This window comes from Rousettus aegyptiacus, unplaced genomic scaffold (genome assembly GCF_014176215.1).
Source record: "Rousettus aegyptiacus isolate mRouAeg1 unplaced genomic scaffold, mRouAeg1.p scaffold_m13_p_1, whole genome shotgun sequence".
NCBI lineage: Eukaryota > Metazoa > Chordata > Mammalia > Chiroptera > Pteropodidae > Rousettus > Rousettus aegyptiacus.
Window position 1 is genome coordinate 159,145,895 of NW_023416284.1, and position 24,938 is coordinate 159,170,832.

Below are 24,938 nucleotides of genomic sequence, written 5' to 3' on the forward strand. Positions count from 1 at the left end.
GCAGAAGGTTTAGGCACCAGCACACCTCCAGATGGGAGTGGCCATCTCAGTCGCTGTTTCATACTAGGAGTGAAGATTTTTCTAGAAGTCTTGCAGAGCCTCCACTCAAGTTTTATCAGCAGAATATCATCACACCAAGCCACTGCATGCAAGGAGAAAGGGATCTCCATGTTGTTTTATATTAACCAGGATATTTTCCTGAAAATGAAAACAGAATTCTTCCCCCAAATTAAGTGAAGAAATTGCAAATAATAAAATAAAATCAGGACCTAGGAATTAACTCAAATATGTTGAAAATATATATCCACCCCAAACCTGTAAAAAATGTTTATAGAATCTCTCATAATTATGAAAAATTAGAAGCAACTAAGATGACTACGTGAATGGATAAACAAATGGATATATCCATGAAATGAAATACTATCCATAATAAAAAGAAATGAGCTCTCAAGCCATGAAAAAGGCATGGAGGAAACTTAAATGCTTAATATTTCTTAGTAAAAGAAGACAATCTGAAAGTCTTACATTTATATGATTACAACTAAATGACACCCTGGGAAAGGCAAAACTGTAGAGATAGTAAAAAGATCAGTGATTGGCAGAGGATCAAGGAGGAAGAGGGGAGGCATGAATAGGCAAAAGATGGGATTTTTAGAACATAAACTATTCTCCGTGGTACTACAATGATAGACAAATGACCTTATGCATAAGTCAAAGCCCCATTCCGTACAACACAAATGTAAACATTAGTGTAAACTATGGACCTGTCAATAATGTTTTATCAATTGTTATAAATGTAACACATCAATGCAAGATGTTAGCAATAGGGAAACTGGAGTTGGTGGATGAGAAATGTGGAAGTGTGGAAAGGAGGTATACCTTTACTTTCTGCTCAACCTTTCTGTAAACCTAAAGTTGTTCTAAAAATAGCCTATTAAAATATAAAGTCAGGGTACTGGCAGCAAAAAAACAAAAAATAAGATAAACAGATTTGCATAGGTGGCTAATAGTGTTTTTGATTGGTGAGGGGGAAAACTCATGTTCCTTTTCAAACATATTGATTTTGAGATGAGAAATATCACATGAATATATCAGATAGGCAGTGGATGTGTGAATCCAACACTTAAAAGAAAAATCTGACTGAGATATATAAATCTGAGAAGAGAAGACTCAAGAATCCGTGGAGGTTAGTAATATCTCCCAGGGAGAGAGGGGGTGGGGAGAGAGAGAGGGGGAGAGAGAGAGAGAGAGAGCGCGAGCGAGAGAGGGTGAGAGAGAGAGAGAGCGAGCGCCCCACGACCAGATTTGCAGAGAACCATCACATTTAGAGGCTGAACAGAAAGGAGATGATATCAGCAATGGAGAATGAGAAGGAGAAAATGAGATTTCAGGAATTTGTGATGTCCAGAAAGACAAAAGAGGACAGTATTTCAAGATGCAGGTAGTTTTGAATATGTCTTTCAAAAGATAGGGAAGACAGTCCTTTAGTAGACAACACTATGACCTTGACAAGAGCTGTTTATTTGAATGGAAAACAAAGAATTAAAAAGAGAATTTATAGACAATTAAATATTTTCTATTTTCCTGTAAAAAGATTATTTTGTGTTGTCCCAATTTCTTAAATTTAAATTTGCCCCACTCACCAAAGGAATAAAATGAAGTAAGGACATTAAACTATTTGAACACATGTGTGCCAACACCATTCTAAAAAAAATACTGGCCCACTGAACAAGCTTATACCAGTTCATAAAAGGCAGTCATTCTCAGAGAGCTGCAGCCCCAGTAACTGAGAGATCCCTTCTTATACACACCTTCTTACCTAGGTACTCTTAGCCAGATGTCAACCTGGACATTGAAAGAAAGTAGAATGCTTCTAGATTTCCAGGGCTTAAATAATTCGGTCAAAATAAATCATTCTCCATCTATCAGTGATGAATAATAAAACCTTATACATTTAATAGAATAAAAATAAACAAGATAAAATATCAAAATAAAATATAAAAATATAGATAATATAATAAAATATAGCAGACAAAAGATAAAGTTGAATAAAATGAAAGCACCAGCACTGCTCCTCACAGCCTCCCTCCCAGCTCCCCCTCTTCCCAACACCCCACATGCATTGGTGAGCAGCACCCTTGAAAAGGAAGTGGCTGCAGAAAGTGAGCGGCCACTGACTGTTTTGCAAGCTGAGCTTCTACTGGAAAGGATACTTGACTGTCGAGGTCCTTTGGTTCTTTGGGGTGGGAGTAGGGAAGCTCCATTCTTAGAAAACTCCAATGTGACCACAAAATCTAACAAAAAGTCTCCTTGGGTTACCTCAAAAAGAATAAATTAAATTTATAAGCAAAGGCCTTACTTGAGATCATTTCAAATCCTTCTTGTTTTATTTGCATCTCAAGGTGTTGTACTAAGGTTAGGCTGTGAGAGTGGATGTACGTATTTGGGGCAAATTAGACCCCAGGGACAACTGACAAAGGTCCTGCTTCCTGTGCAGCATGTAGAAGGCTAAGTCAACCATAACCAATGAGTCTGAGATTAGATAACTGGGTGGAAAGAAAATATTTAGACGGAAACATTTGTTCTGAGGGCTATTTTGAAAGCATTCAAATACAACCATGTGTCAGAGATTTGCCCAGGGTATTCTTCTTAGAAGTGAAGGAGACATTGGAGTTTAGTGAAAAAAAAAGTAATCTGTCTAAAAAGCAGAAGACCAGACCGGTTTCTACCACTTAGATGTCTGATTTTAGTTGAATCATTTAGAGGCTCATTTACCTTATTTGTAAATAAAATAACTCTCTCTGCTGTGCTTGACTCAGAGATTTTGATTTTGCATCTTTCCACCCTTTTTTCCCTTAAATTATATTGAATAAATAATTCTCTCCCTTTTGTCTCCTATCGGTTTTCTAGTTATATTTTCTATTGTTATTCTCTTAATTTTTTAAATTTAAGGTTAAATTTTTAATCTTAAAGATATACAACTTAAAGTGTAAATTTGACTCCTTTAAAAAAAAAGTCTAAAAGAACTTAGAATGCTTTACTTCATTTTGTCCATCTTATATGTTATTTTTGTTCAGTGCTTCCATTCCATCTTGCTTTTAAACTCACCAAAATTGGCTGTTGACTGTTGTTTTCATTGCTTCGGGATTGTTCTTTTACTTAAAATACTTCAGTTTAAAAACTTTCCCTACCATTTCTTCCTCTTCCTTCTAGATTCGTTTATTTTCTTACTGAGGAACATTATTTAAGTAGTTTATTTGATGGAAGTAAATTTCTTAGTTTTTAAATGTCTAGAAGTGTGTTACATTCTTAACATTGAATAATAGTTTGGGGTAAAGAATTCTAAGTTAATGTTTTTCCTCAGTTCTTTAAAGATGCAATTCCATTTTCTTCTTTTGTCAATACTCACTGATACAAAGTCTACTTTTCTTCTGATTGGCATCTTTGTAAGTTTTCTTTCTTTTCTCTCTGGTAGTTTTTAAGATTATTCATTTGTTTATAATAATCTGTAGTTCACTACCAAGTATTTAAGTGAAGGTTTGCTTTTCTTTGTACTGTCTAGAACTAAATGTACTTTTTCAATATAAGGCATAAGTTTTCTTACAATTTGAGGAAATTTTATAACATATCTTTTTGAATATTGTCTCTTTCACATTCTATTTTCTCCATTAGAATCTCGACTTAAATTGGAATTTCTCATTTTATCTTCCATGGCTCTACCTGTCTCATACCTCCACCAACAGACCTGGGTTTTCCTGAAACCTGCAGTTTATACAAACTGAGAGTCTTTTTAAAGAAATAATACAAAGCATAAATAGAAAATTAGATGTGAAGTATTTCTTTAAAATGAGAAAAATAAATCACACAAATTATAAATGGGAAAAAAACAGGCAAATACTATGAACACACTAAACTCTAGAAAAATATATTTTGTGTATTAACTACTAGAATACCTTCATAATACTTTATCTTCTTCATTTTCGGATGCATATTCTTCTATGATAATGATGGCACATACCTTTTTCAGCTGTAGGAATAGAAAGATATTTTGGTTTGTTCTCTAATTTGGTTCTTATTATTCATAATTTGTCTTTTAAAAGGTCTCTTTTAGTGCCATGACTCATCATTGGCAATATCTGTGTTTAAGATTACTGTCAAATATGGAGAAAACCACTGGAAAAGCTTCCTCTTGCATATAAACTATAAGACTACTTTCTGATGCCAGATATATCAAATCTTGTTTCTTCTTCATGTCTTTACTGTCTCAGTGCCATGGGCTATAGGACATTTTTCTATCATGAAATGGCCTCTGGCCATGCCTTTCAGTGACAAGATGCTAGGTTTTTTGGCACAGTGGTGACAAAAGTATTCCTGGAAGGTGTTCCCTTACTAGGATGCCCACTGTAACTTAGCTCCATAAAGAATTTACTGCAAATTACACAAATATATACCAATAAACATAAACCAAAATACCCCCGAGTCATCTTTCCCAAAAATGTACATAGCCACTCTAGTGCTATCCAACATGAGGAAAGGGTAACAGAGGCCGAGTGGAATGAAAAGATACTGCAGTTTAAAATCTCAGTTTTGTAAAACATGTAGTAATGTAAACACATTGCTAAAGAGAGGCTTATTGCTGGAAGGGGCCCATGCAAGAGAAGGGCCTAGAGAGCACAAGCAGCATTTTTTCATTATGAATCTGGTAAATCTGTCTTTATATATTTCTCATTTCTTTATCTCTTTCCACTGTATTCTGATGTCTTCATTTCTCTTTTGCATTTTATGATTTTTCTTTTCAGTGAAGTTAGTCTACCATTTATCCCATCTGTTGAGCTTTCTCATTTTGACATTTTTTTTATTTCTGATTTTGTTGTTTTTCACACCTTCCTGTAATTTTAAAGAAATAATACCTTCTTCTTGTTTTATGTATTCAATTTTTTCTTCTGTATCGCTAAGCATTTTAAAGATACTTGTATTTTAATTTAGTCTAAGTTGTTCTACTATCTATAATTCCTTGAGCGGGAAATGTTCCCAGTTTATGTGCCAGCTAACAATCTCAGGAGATAGAGTGCCTGTGTGTTTTGTGGATTTTTACTCTGTGCTTATCATGAAGCGTCTTACATGCCCTGGTTTATGAAGCCATCCCCATGGGGCAGTTTCCTGTTTACCTTTTTGAATATAGCTCACGTCTAACACTCTGCAACATATGGGGCTTGCAGCCTCAACACCATCTCTTCACTGCTGTTAAAATCTCATCCCCTTATTGCAAATGCATGTGGAACAATTCAAGCATTTAGCAAATAGCAGATTTGAAGGATAAATGTTACCTTCCTGTGGACTGAGATAAGTAGCATCTGATACCACACGTATAACCTCAATAATAGATGGCATATACAAAGAAAGCAGGTCATGAGCCAAATTCTGCTCACCACCCCCTGACACACACAAAAGAAGGCAAATATTTATTAGCAAATAAGTGCTAAAAATAGCTCTTTGCTGGTGGTCTTTGCTTTATAGCACCTTGCACGAAAATCTTTCTCTGGTACAGAAAAAACATTCTTATGGAAGAACTACTTAGACTTACAGTCAGGTCAGGTGACCAGGCCCCCTCATGAACTGGAGGAATGTACAATCAATGGAGCTATAGACCTCAAGCACTATAGTAGTTGTAGAAGTCTCTGAGCTACCTAGAATTTTATAACTTGTACCTATACCATGTTCCCGACCAAATAACCATCTTGAACATGACTCATTTCACCAATGACAAAATTGTTTCTAACACTCCTTTTCAAAACTAATAACAAGTGCTCTGGTGAAGATTCTGATAATGATAATTGATATGCTATACACCCACCTGCAACAGTGCAGATTCCTGATGAAGTACTTAAAATACTGACTAGCCATATCTGTCTCTATATTTGTCAGCTTTAGTTTTTCATGGTGCAGAGAAGTATCTCCATATAACTGGGAAGATGGCCACCAGCATCTTTAGGTATCCAAAAAGCTCCATGATTGGTTTCAGCTTAAGACTTCCAGTGTACAATGCTCCTCTTAAATATGATATTTAGAACCAAATGGCCTGATGCAAGTCAAACATCATCAAGCAAAACATGACTCTTAAACTACTAAGATAGACATTCTAATTCTGTTGACATAATCACAGAGTTTTTATTAGCAGCTACGTGGTGGATGTTGAATTTTTAATCACCTGTTATTATTCACACATGCACACATGCGCTCATGGTAGGGTTCCTTTACACTGTAATTATATGATTAATTTTTTACACCTAAATTTGGGAGTTATTTGTATCCCTTTTACATTTCATTTTACAAATTTCCCTCCATAGTGTCCAAGTTGTTTTTAGACTATTTGTTCTGCCATCTGGGTGAACAGATGGATAAATGGATAAAACATCTAACATTACTCCACTCAGTAGACAGTGTTTTACAGTCAGCAATGCTGTCCTAAAACTATTTCAAGCTCTGGATCCTGCTTCTATTATTTGCCTATCATTGCCCCACTTTCTCTCTTTTTTGGAATTTGCAAGCAGTCACCACTAGCAGCCAAGGAAATTGCAACTGAAGAGAAAAGCTTACCATCAAGAAATAGTAATTTATGAAGTGTTACCCTAGTGGCCTGGATTATTACAGGCTCCTCGTGAGCCAAACTCCCTTTGGGGTAGCAGCTTATGCAGTAGAAGAAGCTGATTCGATGCATGTCTGATTCTGCAACCCGTCCCTGCAGTACTGGGTGTGCTACAAGCAACTCTGCTAAGTGATCAAGTTTCATCGCACATGCAATGATAGCACAGCAGGCCTTCAGCAAACAAACAACAAAAAAAATTAGAGATATCGAGGGAAAGCAAACAATTATGGGAAAGTTAAGGGCCAGACAAAGTGGTTCCTAGGGTAGAATATTCTTTCTGTTTCAGGCTTGAGTCTAGGGAAACATAAATACAATGGTCTACTGTATAACTGTCTAACAGTAATGGGCTTTGGTCACTACCAGCCTGGGAATGTGTGTACCAAACAATCTTAAAAGTAATTCAGCTGATTATAGTCCCTGAAGCCATCCTGTCATTCTATAATAAATAATACTAGTAAGATTAATAATAATTTTGAAGGTCTTATATACAATAAGCTATTAAAAAATCAGCATACTTAATTTCTGGCAAAATAAGATGAGATAAGGGATATAGTATCAGGTTACTCATCTCTCAAAAACTCTTGAGGGATAGTGTTATCCCATTGGTATCTGAGATTACAGTTTCTGTTAAATGAATTATATCCCTAGAGATAAATTTAACAGATGCTAAAGACTTGATTCTTTAATTCAGTGATTTTTTTGCTCAAAACTTTAAAGTCTCCTACGTGTATATTTAGACTCCAGAATTCATTTTATTTTCTTGTATGTAATGTCCCTAAAGAATCAAAGGTTGTAAAACCTACGAGTTCTTTTCGTTGTCTTCACTCTTATTGATGTCCCTTCTGTATCTCTAAAACCTCCCCCATTCCAAACTCTCCTTACATTTTATTTCCATTTTATGTTCATTTGTTCACAAAAGGGAAATCTATTTCTTGGTTTCTTGGTGATATTTAATCTATACTTTCTCTTAATAAAGTGAGTATTTGGAATGGGAAAAGAAATCATTACACATTCTAAAATGCTGACAAAGCCACAAACATCACAAAATCCAGAAAAATGACATTATTATTAACTGCCTGGCAACTGCTGTGATCCCTTTTTTGGCTCTTGAGGGATAGATTTTTGATTTTTGAAAAATCATTTTGATTTTTTTTTTTCTAAAATCATGAAACCTGAAGTTTACCATGCTTTTAGGTGCTAAAGATCACCATTGGGCCAGGATTATATGCTAATTATTTTGAACAACTCCCTCATGGGTCTCAGTTTCGGTTTGAAAGTTGTAAACCAAATCTCCTTCTAAGCAAAGAGGAAATTTCTTCTTCTGCTTTCATTCCAGATTATCTTCTTCATTGTCTTTAGGAGCAGTGAAAGCAAAAAGCCTGAACAAGTCCATCATCATGCACAGACCAGAGACTCCCAATTCAGAGGGAACCACCAGCTCCAGCTCTGAGAGCCCCCTTGCTCTCCTTTCTCGGGTGCTGAGTGATGCAGTGTCTGAGCTGTGGGAGCCCTCTACGTAGCAGACAAGTGCATGTTCAGATTTCTTAGCCATGTAGTGAATATCACAGTTGTACTGTTTTGTGGTATTTGACTATGCTGGTTTAGGGTGCAGAGAGGGGGATCTTTAACTCAAAAAAATGACAAAGCAATAAATCTACCAAATCTACCAGAGAAGTAATCTTTGACCCAAGTAGATAAAGAAATGTAGGTTCTGGTTGGATTTTCACTGACTAGAATCCTATTATAAAAAATAGATTTCGGTTTTTCTGTGTTAAGACTACACAGCTTTCTTACATGATGTTTGTTAAGAAATATACACTGAAAATAAATAAATACAAAAACTATGCTGACCTACAGAACTATTTGCCTTGTCTTTTAAAGATATAATTTGAAGAAGCCGATAAAGAAACTAGAGTTCCTTAGAGGCCTCCATGTAATTACAAAGGAAACACTCCAGAAAACTAAAATGGCAAATATATTTAAGGTAATTCCCTATGAATAGACTTTGGCCGCCACCATCCATTTTATTATTGCTTTTCTAAATTGCTTTCTTGCTGTTCTCTACCAGAGCCTCAGATCAATCTCTAGGTATTGTTGGGAGGGCTTGTCCAAAGTAATGACACCTGGCACAGAGCTGTAATTGTTTTATGTGCAGGGCATGTTGCACTGTGCAGTAAGTCTTTTTCTTCATTAAGAGACCTTGAATCTCATAGCAGGCTTTAAGCACAAAAGAGGGCACCTTGTAGCAAACGTTTTAGTTCAAATAGAATTTCTCCAGGAAGCAAGGTGCACAGGGTCACCCGCATTCAGGAATGAGAGGTGGTGGGGAGCTATCTGGAGAGCACAGTGTGAGTTATCGATTTGCTACCTCACATCTCCAAATCCACCTTTCCTTCCTTGCTCTGCAATAATGGAGCTGAATTCGCTAATCCCTCTCCACTGCCAGCTGGCCCAGTGTTTGACTCCGTCAGAGGAAGGACTCTGGAGGAGGACCACTGCCTGGTCCGTAGTGCTCAGCTTGTTGGGCTTCTGCAGAGTGTGCATTTTTTTTTCAGTCATGGCTAGCGGCCAGCAGCGAGGAACCCCAATATGTGGCTGCTTCTTCAGCATTCTCCCTTCAGAAGACATCACAGCGGGGTATCCATGATGGTATGTCTCATTGGGACCAGCCTCTCAGCAACCCCTTCCCCCAGGGTATTTCTAGGGGAACCCTGTAAGGAGTTTCCTTACTCGCACCCATGGGAGACTTAACCATGGAGTGCTGGTGGGCGTGGCTTCCTCAGCTGCAGCCTACTGAGTTCTGGAGCACAACACCTCTGTGAGAAGGGCTTCCCCCAGCACTTCAGAGGGAAGATTTCCAGCAAACTCCACATACTTGGGGAGTCTCAACTGTGCCCTCTGCAGGAAGGTCTGAGTCACTGCGTTGGGAGATGTGGCCTCCTGGGTGCTTCATTTCAGCTGTTGGATGACGGCTCTCCTTTATCTGCTAGCCTTATATTTGTTAGCATTCTCTTGGCTTGGAAGAGCCAATTCCTCACTACTGAAACTACCTGTTAATTCTTTATGCTAAACTCTCTCTATTCAGTTTTGTGTGTGTGTGTGTGTGTGTGTGTGTGTGTGTGTGTGTGTGTGTTTTCTGTCTCCTGTTGGACCCTGACTGATACAATCCCTCAGTGGGAAGGAAAAGAGAGAAGTTCTCAGTGCTTCACAGAAAAGAGAGCTGCTTCAGCCCTATTTCCACCTCACATGACCATCTTCTTAACAATACCTTTGCCCCCATCACCTCCTCTCTGCAGATGGTGATCGCTGGCTGAAATTCCTTGAACGCTGCCCCCCAGTTTCCTACCTCCCTCACTCCCAGAATCTCCCCAAATCTCTGCTCATCTTAGACATATCTAAGGGGGGTGAGTAAGAAGAATCACTCTAATTTCTACATAAAATGTACTAAGGTAAAACCTGTACCTTGACCTTTAAAAAAATTCACAACTTGGTATTTTGTAGTAGACTCTTGAATAGAACTCTCGCTTGATCAATATTGCAAATTGCCAAGTTAGGAAAAGTCCAGGAAAATCATGCTGAGACACAGCAGAAATTTGTTTATAATGTGAAGGTCAGTCAGGAACTTCTGAATTGCATTGGACAGCATCACAAACACAGTGGCCTGATTTTGACACTATAATCCATCTCCACCCCAACACACAGAAAATCAGTGCTCGTTATATAATTTTTCAGTGCATGACCAAAGTAGTGACAAATTGACTTCCTGCGATGACTGCAAATAAAAGAAATGTACTCTAAGACTCTGCTCTAGTCTAGTAGCCTATAGGTAGGTTAGACATTAAAGTTAGAGATTGTGAAATGAACTACAGTTATTTCTTTGATCTGATTCCTCTACTGGCCTTTATCCTTTTGGCCCAAATAGAAATATACTCTCATTATTTCTCTTGTTGTAGGTAACTTTAATCTCAATTAAAAAAAAAAAAGTGATTCATCTAAAAATTAAAATCTGAACATAAAATATGAAATAAACAATGGACTTTTGTTCAATAGCAGAAATGCATGATCTGATTTTGTTTTATAAGATTGAGGCAAAAGGTACAGAGCTGTATTTTTTTATTCAAAATTCATTCATTTAAGATTAGGGCATAAAATTCAGTTCCTAAAGTCTGCACGGACATTGTTCTGGGGCTCAGCCTGGCAACGCTAGAAAATACAGGTTTCATTTTTATGTCCACTATATCCTTGCTGATCCTCTTTTTTAAGTCGCCTCAGGCACGTCAGGTCCTCATGTTGCCCCATCTGCCCAAGGGCCCAAAGGCAGTATCCCACCTGGTATAGGACCAAGTGAGTGTCCCGGAGTTGCAGAGGGACCGTAACAGTCTCACAGAAAAGATGATGTTAACTGAAGGCAAAGAGGGACATCATAGAAATTACTCAGGTTTTAGGCTAGGGACCAGAGAGGGAAGCGCTGCTGTTGCTTGAGTTGAGGTAACATGGTAGAGGAAGAAGCTGTTGCTGAGAAAGGTAACAAGGGATGAGGTTCTGCTCTGGTTCCTCATGTAAATTTATAAACTTCAGAATAGCTACTTCCCTATTTTTGGCCTTCTGAATAATCCCATTCACACTCAGATTTCCAATGGATGGCAATAGGTTCCTCTTCTTATTAATCACCCAGTTCTCTACAGCTAAGACTCCATTTCTCCAAGTCCTTTTGAACAGGGTTGTTCAGTTAGCTAATCTAATCCTCTCCCCATTCCAGGTAGACTTTCAGAAAAGCAGCCACTCTGTTGTCCTCCCAGTGGAAAACATTTCTACCAACATGGAGAATATGAGGTTTACCTGTTTCTGCTGCCTGCTTTCTCAAAAATCTACTGTCCCTCATATCACAACTTTCCAGTTCTCTGGTCCAGCTGACGTAACATCTGTACCCATTAAATAATGACTCCCCATTCCTTCCTCTCCTCAGCCCCTGGAAACAATCATCTAAAATGCTGTCTCTATGAATTTGACTATTCTAGAGCTATTTGACTACTCTAGATTCTAGAGTATGTCTAGAAATCATACAGTACTTGTCTTTTTGTGACTGGTTCATCTATGTTGTAGTATGTGTCAGAATTTCCTTTCCTTTTAAGGCTGAATAATACTCCATTATCTATCACATTTTGTTAATCCATTCATCTGTTCATGGACACTTGGGTTGCTTCCACCTTTTGGCTGTTGTGAATAATGTCACTATAAACATGGGTATACAAATATCCCTTCAAGACCCTACTTTCAGTTCTTTAGGGTATATATCTAGAAGTAGAATGGGTGGATCATATCGTTTGTTATATTCTTTCACAAACTACAATCTTCATCAAATTCCTCTTTCTCTCTCCCTCTCCCTCTCTTAATCCTGCATTTATAAGGCTGTTCATTATTGCAGAAAAAGAAATAATGATGTCAATTTTTATTAATTTATAACTAAGACCTAATATTTGTACAAGACTATTCCAGTTTTAGCATTAAAAGTCAGGTTCCAGAAAACCTCCTAATGCAGGACAGGGCAAATTTCCCCCAGTGGGGAGGAGACCGAGTCCTGCACTGAGAGAAGAGGGTCCTTTAGCGGAGGGTGAAGAAAGAATTCAACACACACACCGAAGTTAGGATCACAAGGAAAGTTTATTAGAAAAGGAGTAACACCACATGGATAGAGCATGGTCTCCTCTTGTTAGGTAGCTAGTCAGACAAGAGCAACAGGGGAACAAAGGAATAGGGAGGGTCCCAGCCTAAAGATGGCCCAAAGAACACTCTATGAGTAGTTAGAAAATCCCTCCTGCATTCCCAGAGACAAAGGACAGGAGGGTCATAGTCTTAGCTGGCCTAAACCATCTACAGATGCCTGCTCAGAAGGTACTACTCTAATTTGCTCACAATTTAAGCTTCATTATAATACTATATTTATGCCTGGAAGTTCATGAATCTTATTATAACAGACTGAATACTGGGTAAGTGCGTGCATGCTAGGCAAAGAGTTATACAGCAGCCAAGTGTCAATCAAAATGACCTCACTTGCCCATCACCTAGAAAAGCCTCTGTAACTACCCCATAATGGCCCAAACATAATGCAGACATTCCCACTTCTGGGCCCTTTTTAGTGCTGGTTATTGTGGTGGTTGTTGTTAGAGCATTCTGTTACAGTTCTCATCACTAAAACCATGTGCCTCCTTGGGGCATGCTTTGTCTTTCTAAAATATACTTTTAATAAATTTTTTCTAAATCTTACTTATCTGTGATTTTCCACTGCATCGGTGAGGAAGAACCAAGGAAAAATGCTAACTACACTTCTGCGCCATCATCCCTGTCCTCTCCCGTGCCACTGGGCGACACTGGATTTCACATCACCCCAGGTCACACTGAGAGGCAGAGAGTGGGAGAGCCTAAGAGAGATATGGACAGTAGGAGTAAAGGTAGCGAGAGGGACTGAGAGAAAAGACACTGAGAGGGACCCTCTTCCTCCCCGGTGTTCAGGGAATTCAGTTCACCTATCATTCTTTAGTTCCTGTGAGTTTCAGTTTAAAGACTTTGTTTACCTATTCCTTTGATATGGACATACAGCGAGGAAGAGGAAATGGGTTGTTAGCAATCGCAGAAGAAATCCTCCTTTGTTCTGCAGCTGTCCTCTTGGCCTGGCTGCAGAGCTGATCAGCGGATTGCAGTCTTTGAATGCACCTTGACTTAACCTTTTAATTCTCTTGCTTCCTCCCCACGTTACCCAGGCAAACTGGAATAGTTGATCATTCTCCCCAAACTGGGTTCTTGCTAGTACCTTGCGATTATACTGTACTTCCCTAGTCCATTCATTCTATTCCCCTGAATAATTATTTTATGCCTACTCACTCCTTAAACCTCTGGCATTTCCTCCTGATCTTCACTGTTAACTGATGGCCTTCATTTCTACCAACCATCTCTATGTTGCTAAATTCAATGATCAATCGCCAGTCCTCCTCTTACTGTTAACATTTGGTAAAGTTCCATCTGATAGCCAATACAGTTGGTGGTTCCCTTCGATTTGATACACTTTCTTTGCTACACTTTAGGAGGTTTCACTTTCTGGGTTTCTTTTCTATTTCCTCTTCATTTTCCTCTTCTTGACTTCTTAACCCATTTTCTGTTTTTCTTGAGAATACTCGCCGGTGGCATTTGCAGCTGCAGTGTTTACCCCGAGATAACTCGCAGATTACCATCTTAACCTTATCTCCAAATTTTGCCACAAAACATCTCCCTTTTATTTTTATTTTCACATTGCTCTAGTATATCGATAGTCTTTGGAAACAAATGACATTATTCTGTTTTTAGCATTCTGTTTTTAGTAGAGGTAAATTTTCATTTACAAAATATAGTAATTCTTGATCAATGAAAACATCAAATCCTAGAAATTGTAGTATTCCCACATGTGGTTAACATTGTTCTCAAACAATTGTTAGCTGATGATTCATTTAATGAATCCGATTTATGTACACATTTCTGTTACATTAGGATTAGAGGCAAGTTCTTTTTAGAAATAACTCGAACAGTTTTTATATTTTATTTTCACATTGAAAACCAGTCAGATTTACTTCAGCCTCAAAAAAAAATGTATTTGTATAAAATTAAATTAATGCTGGCAGCAAGCGACACTTATTTTTCTAAACAGAAAATGAATTAAAAGCTCCAGTGCTCTGGGTCTGTTTTTAGCTCTCATCTCTTTTAAATCCGCACTCATGCTCCTGGTGATAAAGATTCTGATGACTCTCAAATTTACATCTCCAGCTCAGACCTCTCTCCTGAACTTAAGATTTACACATCTTAACTGCTTAACTAACATCTCCACTTGGATGTTAATATACGTCTCAGATATAACATATCCCAAGCTGAAAATATGATCTCTACCACTCTATCCCCAAACTTCTTTTCCTAAAGTCTTCTCCATCTTAAATGATGATAAACATATCCTTCCTGATTCTCAAGCCAAATCTTTGGAACTACCCAGGATCTTATGTTTTTCTCTCACTTCATATCCCATCTAGCAGAAAATCCTATTTGTTCTATCTTCAAATTATACCTCAAGCTGCATTTAGCTTATGAATTTCCTCCATTCTGTAAGTGGCATCTGTGACACTTGCCTGGTACTTCCTCCTAGCAGTTTCTCTCCTTTAACCTGGGTTTTTTCAAAATAGTAGAAACAGAGAAAGCTAATGAATAAAAGGGCATGGCATGGGTGTAAAACTATAATTGCTTTTTACAATGTCTTTGTTTTCAAGGAAGTTATGCTTAGAAACACAAATACTTAACAGGAAGTAAACTTAAAAGCAATGTAAGACAAGAAATCTCATACAATGGCTTAATATTTTGTTCTGTACATGGTTTGTCACATTCAGCGCTTAAGGAATGCTCATTGACACAAATAATACTATGTTACAATTATGTAGTGACTCACCATGTGCACAGTGTTGTTATATGCATCTTATTAAACCTATTTACCCTTTACAACAATCCTATCATTCAGTCACCTGAAGTCCTTGTGGGCAGAGATCACTTGCATTCTCAAAAGCTAGCACAGGGCCCGGCCCACAGTGGCTGCACAAGAATGTTTGTTGAATAGGTTGACTAACTGACATAGGCTTATCATTTTATGGATAACTGAAAAAGACTCAGTGACTTACTCAATCTAATCAAACTAATAATCAGGAGTAACCTGTCTCCTAACTTCCAAGTCAGTGTTCTTAAGATTTGGTTTCCTGTTCCTTAGAATGAACTTTTAAAAAAATTTTTGTTGCCTACCATTATCTTCTTCCACTATCTTCCAACTTAACCTAAGTAAATAAGTTTTCCATTATTCGCAGCCACAGATAATCCTAGAAAAAAGAAATAAAGTAGGTATAAGCTCCTTCGTGACTGCCATGAAATGCCCATTTAATGTTTTCATTAATATCCTACTTTATTTAGGGTGGGCCTATTGATTATAATAAACCAATGACATTCTCTGAAAACATACATGCATACCTTGTATATAACTCTACACATTTTGGGTGGGGAGGTGGGAAAGGAAGCAGATAACATTCAATGTTAACACTCTCTGAGTTTCTAAATGTTTTCCCTCTACCAGCTCATTTCTCCCAAATCGTTCTCTTTAATGGTTATTCCTGAGTTACATCATCATTTAACTCACTGACATCTCATTTTTTTTTTTTTTTCATTTGGAAGCATCTAACTAAATATACCCAGATGCTGTCATTTGGGGTATATTGTTTTATCTCCATTTGCATTTGTACCTGATCAATAAACATTATTTCCATATTCCTACTTCCTTCTGGAGTCACCCTTTGATCCATTCCACATATTTGATTCCCAGTCATCAAGACTAGCTTTATCTGTCTCATGCCTTTAGCTCTCAAGGCCTCTCTCTCCCCCTTTTTTTTCAGTACTCTAAGGCAGTCCCACATCTTATCTTCATAAAGCCAAATTTCTCATTCATGGCAACAAATAATGAAATTAGAAACCTACCCCTATTCCAAATTGTTTATAACAATATGCTACTATTCATTTCAAGTACTATTATCTCTCCTCAGCACTGCTCAGAAAATGTATCCAAGAATTCTTAAGATATTGCTTTTTAATTCTCTGAAATAGTCGTATGGTACAGAGTTTGGAAAGCATAAGAGAGAAGAGTGACAGAGACTTTTGGACACAATAGGCAATTGGGACTATTAATAAGCCCTGTTTCAGTAGTCTTCTTCAATGGCTATTATATGATGCTTTCCAATTTTGACCAATCTCAAAGCAGCTTTGGAACAATCAAGGAATACTTAGGCCCTGTATGCTAACTAATCTATGTAAGAGGCAAGCATTGAAGAACTAAGAGGGATGTTTCTAGAAAAAAAATAATAGCTTAACTTTCTTTAGATTACATTTTATACAACATTATACAGCCTGTTAATGGCTAATAGGAACCATTTCCAGAAAGCTCAGAAAATGTCCTTTACTCTCTTTCTTACCTTGAACTGTCATTAACAAAAGAAAAAAAGAAAAAGAAAAAAATAACTAATAGATTTAAAGATTCTCATGTATCTTAAAGAAGTAAGAAAAGAACTGGGGGTTCTAAGTTTGAGTGAAGTCCAAAATTTGCTTAATGACCTTGGGTAAATTGCTTTGCCTCTTTGAGCCTAAATTTGCTCACATAAATGAGAATAACATCATCTGCTTCCTAAAACTATCGTGGGGAATAAACGGGAGTGTACATAAAAGGATTTCATAAAACATAAAGTATCAAACACACAGTAAAAGCTATCATTCAATTCCAGCAAAAGATTAGTGTGGAACAACTGTCAGATGAGGTGAGAGACTACAAATTGTGCACTTGGAAATCCCATTTCCCAAACCACGAAATTATCCCTGTTTCAAGTCACCATGCTCATTTTTCTCATCTTAAGGAACAGATATCTGCAATGACAATGTGTAGAGATTTATGGGGCTCTAGAAAATGATATTACTGCTATAAATGTTAGCAAAGAAACATGAATACTGATAGTTAAGTAGACTCATTATATTACATTTTGTTAGAGTTAAGTAGTAAAAGAACCAAAAAATTTGATGTAAAATTGTTTTGTTTCTATAGAGAATAAATGTCCCCCTCTTATATAAATAAGTAAAAATAGACAACTAATTTTCTAAAGTAAAAATATGGATTTTTTTATACATGTTGCAATCATTTTTAATTCAGACTTTCGAATCACCCCTCATTTTTTGTGTTCTAATCTCCATGGAGAAGCCTCTGCACATTCCTTATCTTTCCTCTATCTCATATGCCTCTCTTTCGCCTCATCTTTAAAATGCCATCTACATGCTGTCAAATTCCAAATAAATATCTCCATCTCAGATTTCTCTTGATGGATAAACTTAAATATTCAACTGCTACTCATCACCTCTCTTAGATGTCTAACATGACTCAAACTTAACATGCCCCAGACTAAACTCCTAACCTTTGCCCTCAGCCCCGCTGTACTCACAGTGTCCCTCATCCTGGTTAATGGCTGCTCCATTCCCCTTTGATTAGACCAAAAATCTTTGGTTGTATTTGCATATCCATTTTGTCAGAAAATCTTGTTGGCCCTACCTTTCAAAATATAACCAGAATCTGACTACTCGTCAATCCCACAGCCATCATTTTGGTCTGAGCCAACAATATCTCTTGTCTAGAGCAATAGCCTTCTCACTGGACTGTTTTCATCCTTGTTACCCTACCATTCCCACCCTCAACTCTGAATTTATTTTCAAAACAGCAACATAGTGATTCTGTTAAACCCTTCATAAGTGCATCTGATAGCTCTGTTCAAAAACTCTCTGTCTAACCCATTTTGTTAAAAAAAAAAAACCAAAAACCAAAAAACAAAAAAAACCTTATGTAAACTGTCTCCACTATCATCCCTCTGAGCTCATTATGTTACTACTCTGCTCCAGCTCACTAGGCCACAGCCACACTGGCCTTTTTACTATTCCACAAACATGACAGGTGTCTTCCTTTCTTATAGTCTTTGCATTAGTTTGTCTATCTACCTGGTGAATGTGCTTTCCTGAGTCCATATATCTAACTGCTTCACATTGCTCATTTTCTCAATGAGGCCCACACAGACCACCTTATTTAAAATTGCAATTCCCCACCTGGTTTTTTTCCTCCTCTTTAATATCCGCTCCTTCCACCTCTGACCTACGGATGGATGTTGCCATCTCCCCTTGAGAACTGGATTTCTGAAGGCGGGGCGTCTCCTCCCACGCGCTCACTGCTGCCCCCGGGGCCTGGCGCACCTGGGCTATAGTCTGTGGCTCCACCTGGGGGCAGGAAGCCAGAACCTTCTGGGTGTAAAGCAGATGTGCTAACCACTACACTATGGAACCCATTTTGTTTTGTTTGTTTTGTTTTGTTTTGTTTTGTTTCTAAATACACAGCACTTATAACTCCATGATATTTATTGTTTATTTTCTGTCTCTCTCTATTAGAATATAAAGACCATGAGGGCAATATCCTAAGTAGAGTGCCTAGAACTCAATAGATATTTGTTGAATGAATGACTTCAGTCTCTCAGTTATGTAGAATCTTGAAAATTTGGATTGCGTGGTATATTAGTCTCTTAATGATACTATAACAAATTTCTACAAACTTAGTGGCATAAGATAACACAAATTTATTCTCTTATAGTTCTGGCGGTCAGAACCCTAACATCATGGTGTAAGCAGGACTACTGTGTTTCTTCTGGATGCTTCAGAAAGAAAAATCAGTTTCTTTGCCTTTTTTAGCTTCTAGAAGTTGCCTATATTCCTTGGCTCATAGCTCCTTTCTTTTATCACTCCAACCTCTTACTTCTGTGGTCACATCTTCTATTATTTGCTTCAATGCCCTGCCTCCTCTTATAAAGAGCCTTGTGATTATATTGGGCCAACATAGATAACAAGATCATCTTCCCATCTCAAGATCCTTAACTTAATCATATCTGCAAGTCCCTTGCTATATAAAGTAACAATCACAGCTCCTGGGGATTGGGATATGGACATGTTTGAGAAGCTATAATTCAGCCTACATGTGGAAAACTGTTTTATGGGTTGAGTGTGTGAAGCATAGCATAATTAGACAAGCTGAAGAAACTACTATATTTGTCAGTATACAAGGCACAAAAAGGAATAGTCAAATAGGAGGTCGAGCTGAATCTGGATAACTTGGGAGACAGACAATACAATTCCTTTTTAAATAGACATATGCTAGAGATGGGGGGAAAACCCAGTAAATTGAGTAAGAGAAGTTTTTAGCAAAGAGGTAAGATATGAGGCTGAGAACTTAAAAGTGAGAGACATGGCAATTCTCCTAAGCCACATTAAGGATTTCATACTTGGTTCTTAGAGAAATTAGAAACCATGGAGGGTAATTATATAAAGTGGCCTAATCAAATTTATATTTTAAAATATATCACTTTACAGTCATGTAGAAAAAGAATGGGAGAGGAAGGGATATATGAAAAGACCAGTTGGAAAAATGATACAGAAATCTAGGTGATAGTGGCTTCCCATTATGTTGCATCTTAGTTTCCTTTCTAGAAAATGAAGATTATATTTTATCAACCTCGCCTGGCTATTGCAATGATTCAGTGAGAATACTCATAAAACACCATGTCGGGCATATAAACTGTGCTGGCTATTGGCACTGTTACTCTGAATTAGACTTAGCTATGCATTCCTAACGAAATTATAGAGATACTACTTAAAAGGAAATAAGATATTGATTACATCTAACACAAGGTATTTAAAAACCAATAAAACATTGACATAAGCGCTGTGGGATAAAGAGCTGGCCTCTACTCAGTCTGATGACATCAAGAAGACATGTCTGCAAACACCTCCTGCTGAGGGAAGTAAGAGGTGACCATGTGCTCAGAGAGAACTCTGTATCCTGGATTTCAACGACAGTGAAAGAAGGAAAAACAAAATCACCACTCAGATTTTAGGCTACCAAAGATGAAATATTATGAAAATGAACAATGTTGAGGGTTCTCAGAAATGTTTTTCTTAGTGTCACCAACCAATGAGTTATAATAAAATTACGTGTAGGAGCGGAGACTTGCACATGACACGTGGGTTCACGTCTTAGCTCCGTCACTTACTGGGTTTGCTACTGGCAAAGTCATGTAAACTCTGAGTCTGGGCTCTCTGAAAATCAAGATAATTATAGAAATACCTCACACGTGGGTCGGAATTTAATGAGAAAATGCTGACAAAGTGCTAACACAGTGCACGGCACAGAGTAAGTACCCAAATGGTTGTTATTGTTATTATAAATTTTGTTAATTGCTATAGTCTTTCTTTCTTATGTTTATCAGGAATTGCAAATAGCATCCTAAAAGATAAGGAAGGCAGGAAAGAGGCCAGCAAGGAAGCAGCACAGAGAATGCGAGGGTCAGTACCAAGTCATCTTTACCAAAAACAGAAGCTACTCGCCTGCGACTCAAGCAAGGATTAAAGTGTGTCAGCAAACAGCAGACTGAGAGCAGGCAAGGGAAGATGTAGGCAGGAGCCAAGTGGGGAGGAAATGGCAGTATCAGAGTGCCAAGAGCAGCTCATCTCCTGGAGTGCCTGGCTCACTGTCACCAGGAATTCGACAGCACACAAGGAGGGAGATGAGGGGAATAAAGGAGAACACTGGCCACGCTCTCAGGGCTGCTGCTCTCCTCCCTGCAAAAACACAGCCGCATTAACCCTCCTTAAATGACAGGCGATAAGAAGCTGTTTGCAGCCTTCTCCAGAGAGTATTATCGGAGTATGAAAATGAAGCATTTAAAAATTAACAAGACTGTTTGACAACATAAAATTCTAAAGACAATCTTATTAGATATTATGAAGACTAAGAGAGGCCATGTTTTTGAGCTTTCCAACAGCTTTGGCTTACTACAGTTTATAAGGTACATGTGGTTAGGAAAAAAAGAAGGAGCAGAGAATCTAATTTTCCAAAAGCAAAAGGGGTAAGTGTAAGTCAGGGATAAGAAAAGAAAGGGATGCCTACATGACTGAGCCTCCTCAGAAAGGAGGGGAATGGGAGTCGCCTGACTGACATCTTCTTTTTTGATGCCTTGTGAAATCAGGCTGAGATGAGCGCATGTAATCATGGAAAAGAAGTACTTTGGTATCATCTTGGCAAGGTATATTAGAGCAGGTGCTTGGAATGGCTGTCAAAAGATGAATTTAGCAATTTTTAAAACTCAGAAGTATTAGATGTCTTTGGCAGACTAGACATGATTGATTACATGTCACTCTCATATATATATATATATATATATAAAGAGTTCAATGGCTCCCCCATTGCCTACCAATTACAAGTTCCTTGCCCTAATTTTGGAGAATGTTCCCTTTCTCTGCTAAGCCCCTATACTGGGATACAGAAACTCCAGTGTCCCAAGTGCAAGTCCAGCTGAGTGTGGAGACTAACACGAGGATGCTCATTCAAAATTCTAAATTCTCAAAAAACACTTTCCATCTCAAGTCAAGCATCCACTTTTGGACAAGTCACACACTACAAACGTGCCTCAGGAAGGGAAACTGAATTTGGTAGGGATCCCAAAGTGTGTCTACTGTACCTTTCCCTTCTCTTTCTTACCTGTTCCCTGTACTCAGACTCATTAAGCAGTTTGCCATTCCTTCCACCTCCTTCCTCTGGGTTTCTTCATGGCGAAATGCCCTTTTTCTATAGAATTACCTGTTGGAAAAAGACATGTCTCTGAGGACTAGGTTTGAGACTTGGTCAGAATACACATTTAAACTCATAAATCTTAAATCATATTTTACTGTGGTAAGCTTAAAGGACATGGGTCTTAGTAAAGATTACAAGATGACATCCAGTTGGGTATATTCAGAGAGGGCGGCTTTTCTGGCATGTGTTGGTTCTTTACCAGCAAACATGTGTGGATGTTGACTTACATGGCATGGAAGCCTGGTATTGGGGTATTTTGAGTATCTTTTAATCCCAGCCAGCCATTTTGAAATCATAACATTATTATTTTAAAAGGATCCCCAGTGCTATATTGTTGAATTAGTCCCAATTGATATTTTGTCTAAGCCTCATGCATACAGTCTCAGAATGACAACTAGCCATGAGTAGTCACTCATCTGCAGAACAAGGGCCTACAAGGTACTGAACATGACAGGCTTGACCTGTCACTCGGACCCAACTCAGAGCCATCTCATGAGGGCACTCTTTCTTATTCAAGTGATGTAGTATCTCCCTCCTTCTCATCCCCAGAGCATTTTTGTTTTATCTCCTAGATTAGGTCATAAACATCATGGCACATTGTGAGTGGTATGTGCTTTGTTGTCAGTTTAAATCCTGATGCAGCCACTTAACTGACCTGGTGGAGAAAGTTTCTCACTGATAAAATGGGATAAAAACGTCACCCTCTTAGATGTGGTGTGAAAATTAATGAACATGTATATAAAACGCACAGCACATTGTCTGGTACAAAGTAACTACCCAATAAATCTAATAACATCTTTAAAGTCTAATAAAGCTAATAACATCATTATTATTTCTTGAGGGAATTGTATGTATCTTATTGATATTTGAATACATTGTCTATACTAAGTACAAGAAAAATAAATGAATTAAACAGAAAAATACCCCCTCCAAAACAATACCTCCTACTACCTGGCACAGAGTCCTGACAAAAGCCTAATGGGGTGGCACAAACATCTTCCCTGATGACAACTTTAAATATGACAGAGATAGCTGCATCTTATAGCAATTATGCCTCTGTCATGACTGAACTTGCCTATTAATCTTTGAATCATTTTAGAATCCTACCTAAATTAAGCATTCAAAATCTCTAGGTATTTGTTAGCCACAAATATTCACTGAGCATCTACCATGTGTCAATTACTGCATTAAACACTAAAAACACCAGATGAGAAAAAACCAGACTCTGTTCTCAATATGCTGACAATCTATCTCATCTTGGATGCATTACCTACTTTAACACTTAATGTTCACTTCACAGTCACAAATCCACAAATTGCACAACTTAATGATTTGTAATGATTTCACCTCTCAGTCCTCACATTTTCAAGCTGAAGAATCATGATCTTTTCCAAATGACAGAATTCTTCATGACACCATTGCAATTCCTACTGTGGACTTGCTTTGGTTCTACTGAAACAGCATCGCCACTGCAATCACCATAACTAACAGTCACAAAACAATGTGTATAATGTACAAAGTGTGTTCCCATAAATTATCTCATTTACTGTGTCCAGATTTCACATACGGGTTGGTTTACCATTGCTCTATGGAGTACGGTTTCTACTGGATTTTAGGATCTCTTCTAATCCTAAAAATGCTCAGTATGCTTTTTGGCCATGACAGGTCACTGGGTCTTTGTCTTCATGGAACAACCTACAGAATGTCTATCAAGTTTCTACTTTAAGTTTAGACCCAGGATAATAGATTTTATTTTAAACTTGAATTAATATTTCCCCTAAATCCTTGGCTTTGTACTTATCACATACTTAACCATCCTTGGTGGTCATCTGTTTCCTTTGCACCCATTCAGAGCTTTGCAAATTCTTAGTTTGAGGTCATATACCAAAGGATTCTCATTCTTGAATGGTTGTATATTGTCCTGCAGCTGAAAGGTTTTATTTTTATTTGTTCAGTAAATTTTATTCCTACCATATATCTCTGGAATATTAGTTGTTGCATTTTTCTACCTAGAGATGTTGATTTCTCTAACCAAATTATTCTGGCAGCTCCATAAAAAAAAAAAAAATGCAGTAGATATATCTTGTATTTAGATACATGTTGGTGTAAAAGTTTTTGAGAAACCACTCTTACACCTCAAGTACATATATCCATTTCTCTCTACCCAAATGCCTCTTTGCCTTCTCTTGGGATGATTTTCAGGTGATGTACACTGTTCTAGTGCAAAACCAGGTCTGCACTGAAATACACATCCATTCTGATGGATTAGTAATTACATTCTGGTACACTTCTCAGAAACTGATAAAATGGATTACTATAACAACTGGTTAACATATCTGTACATAAGTCAGATTGTTTTAAATTGTTTGCTTTCAGCAATTATGAAAAAGGACCTATTAGCTGGCAGATCGTCACAAATAATTCTGATGACAGATCACTGATTTTGGGCATGTTATAAACTTTAAAGGAGTTAAAAACTAGATTACTGCTATAACCAAGTTTTAAAATTCCTATTTACATTTATATGTGAACAAGCATCTCAGTGCCTATATTTGAAAAATAGAAATAAAATTGATGCTGAATTTATTAGAAATAAGTAATTACTATCCATTGATAATAAAAACAAGAAAAAAGCAAAAACCCTACCCTCATTAAGAACCTCATTTTCAATAAAATTAAAATTTGTATTTACTAACTTACCCAAATTTGTGATACATTTTTTGTTTGATCAACAATAGCCTCAAGGTATATACTTATTTTCTTACAGAAAAATGTAACCAATCTGTGTCATTGAATATATTACTTTAGGATAAATTTCTAAGGAGGAAGTAACAATGGAAATAAGAGTCTAAGGGAGAAAGAAATAATGTTAAATGTCTTGCTATTAATTAAAATCTTTCATGAATTTTTTAAAAGATAGCAGGGTATCGTGTCAGTATGGTATCAAAAGTCTACTTGAAACATTTTAAAGTATTAGAATGTCTTTGCAATTATTTAAACATATGAAAAATTTTAGACTTCAATTAAAAGTTATGCAAGGTGATA

General features: G+C 37.4%; 1 long non-coding RNA gene across 1 annotated transcript; it reads right to left on the bottom strand.

Annotated features, from left to right (window-relative positions):
- Positions 1 to 2,032: 2,032 nt before the first annotated feature.
- On the bottom strand, positions 2,033 to 24,488 carry LOC118600409. The gene is made up of 3 exons (XR_004950064.1): positions 21,801 to 24,488; positions 3,954 to 4,027; positions 2,033 to 2,319 (listed from the first exon to the last, which is right to left on the bottom strand). It is a non-coding gene; the product is annotated as an uncharacterized LOC118600409 (long non-coding RNA).
- Between the last annotated feature and the right edge of the window lie 450 nt (positions 24,489 to 24,938).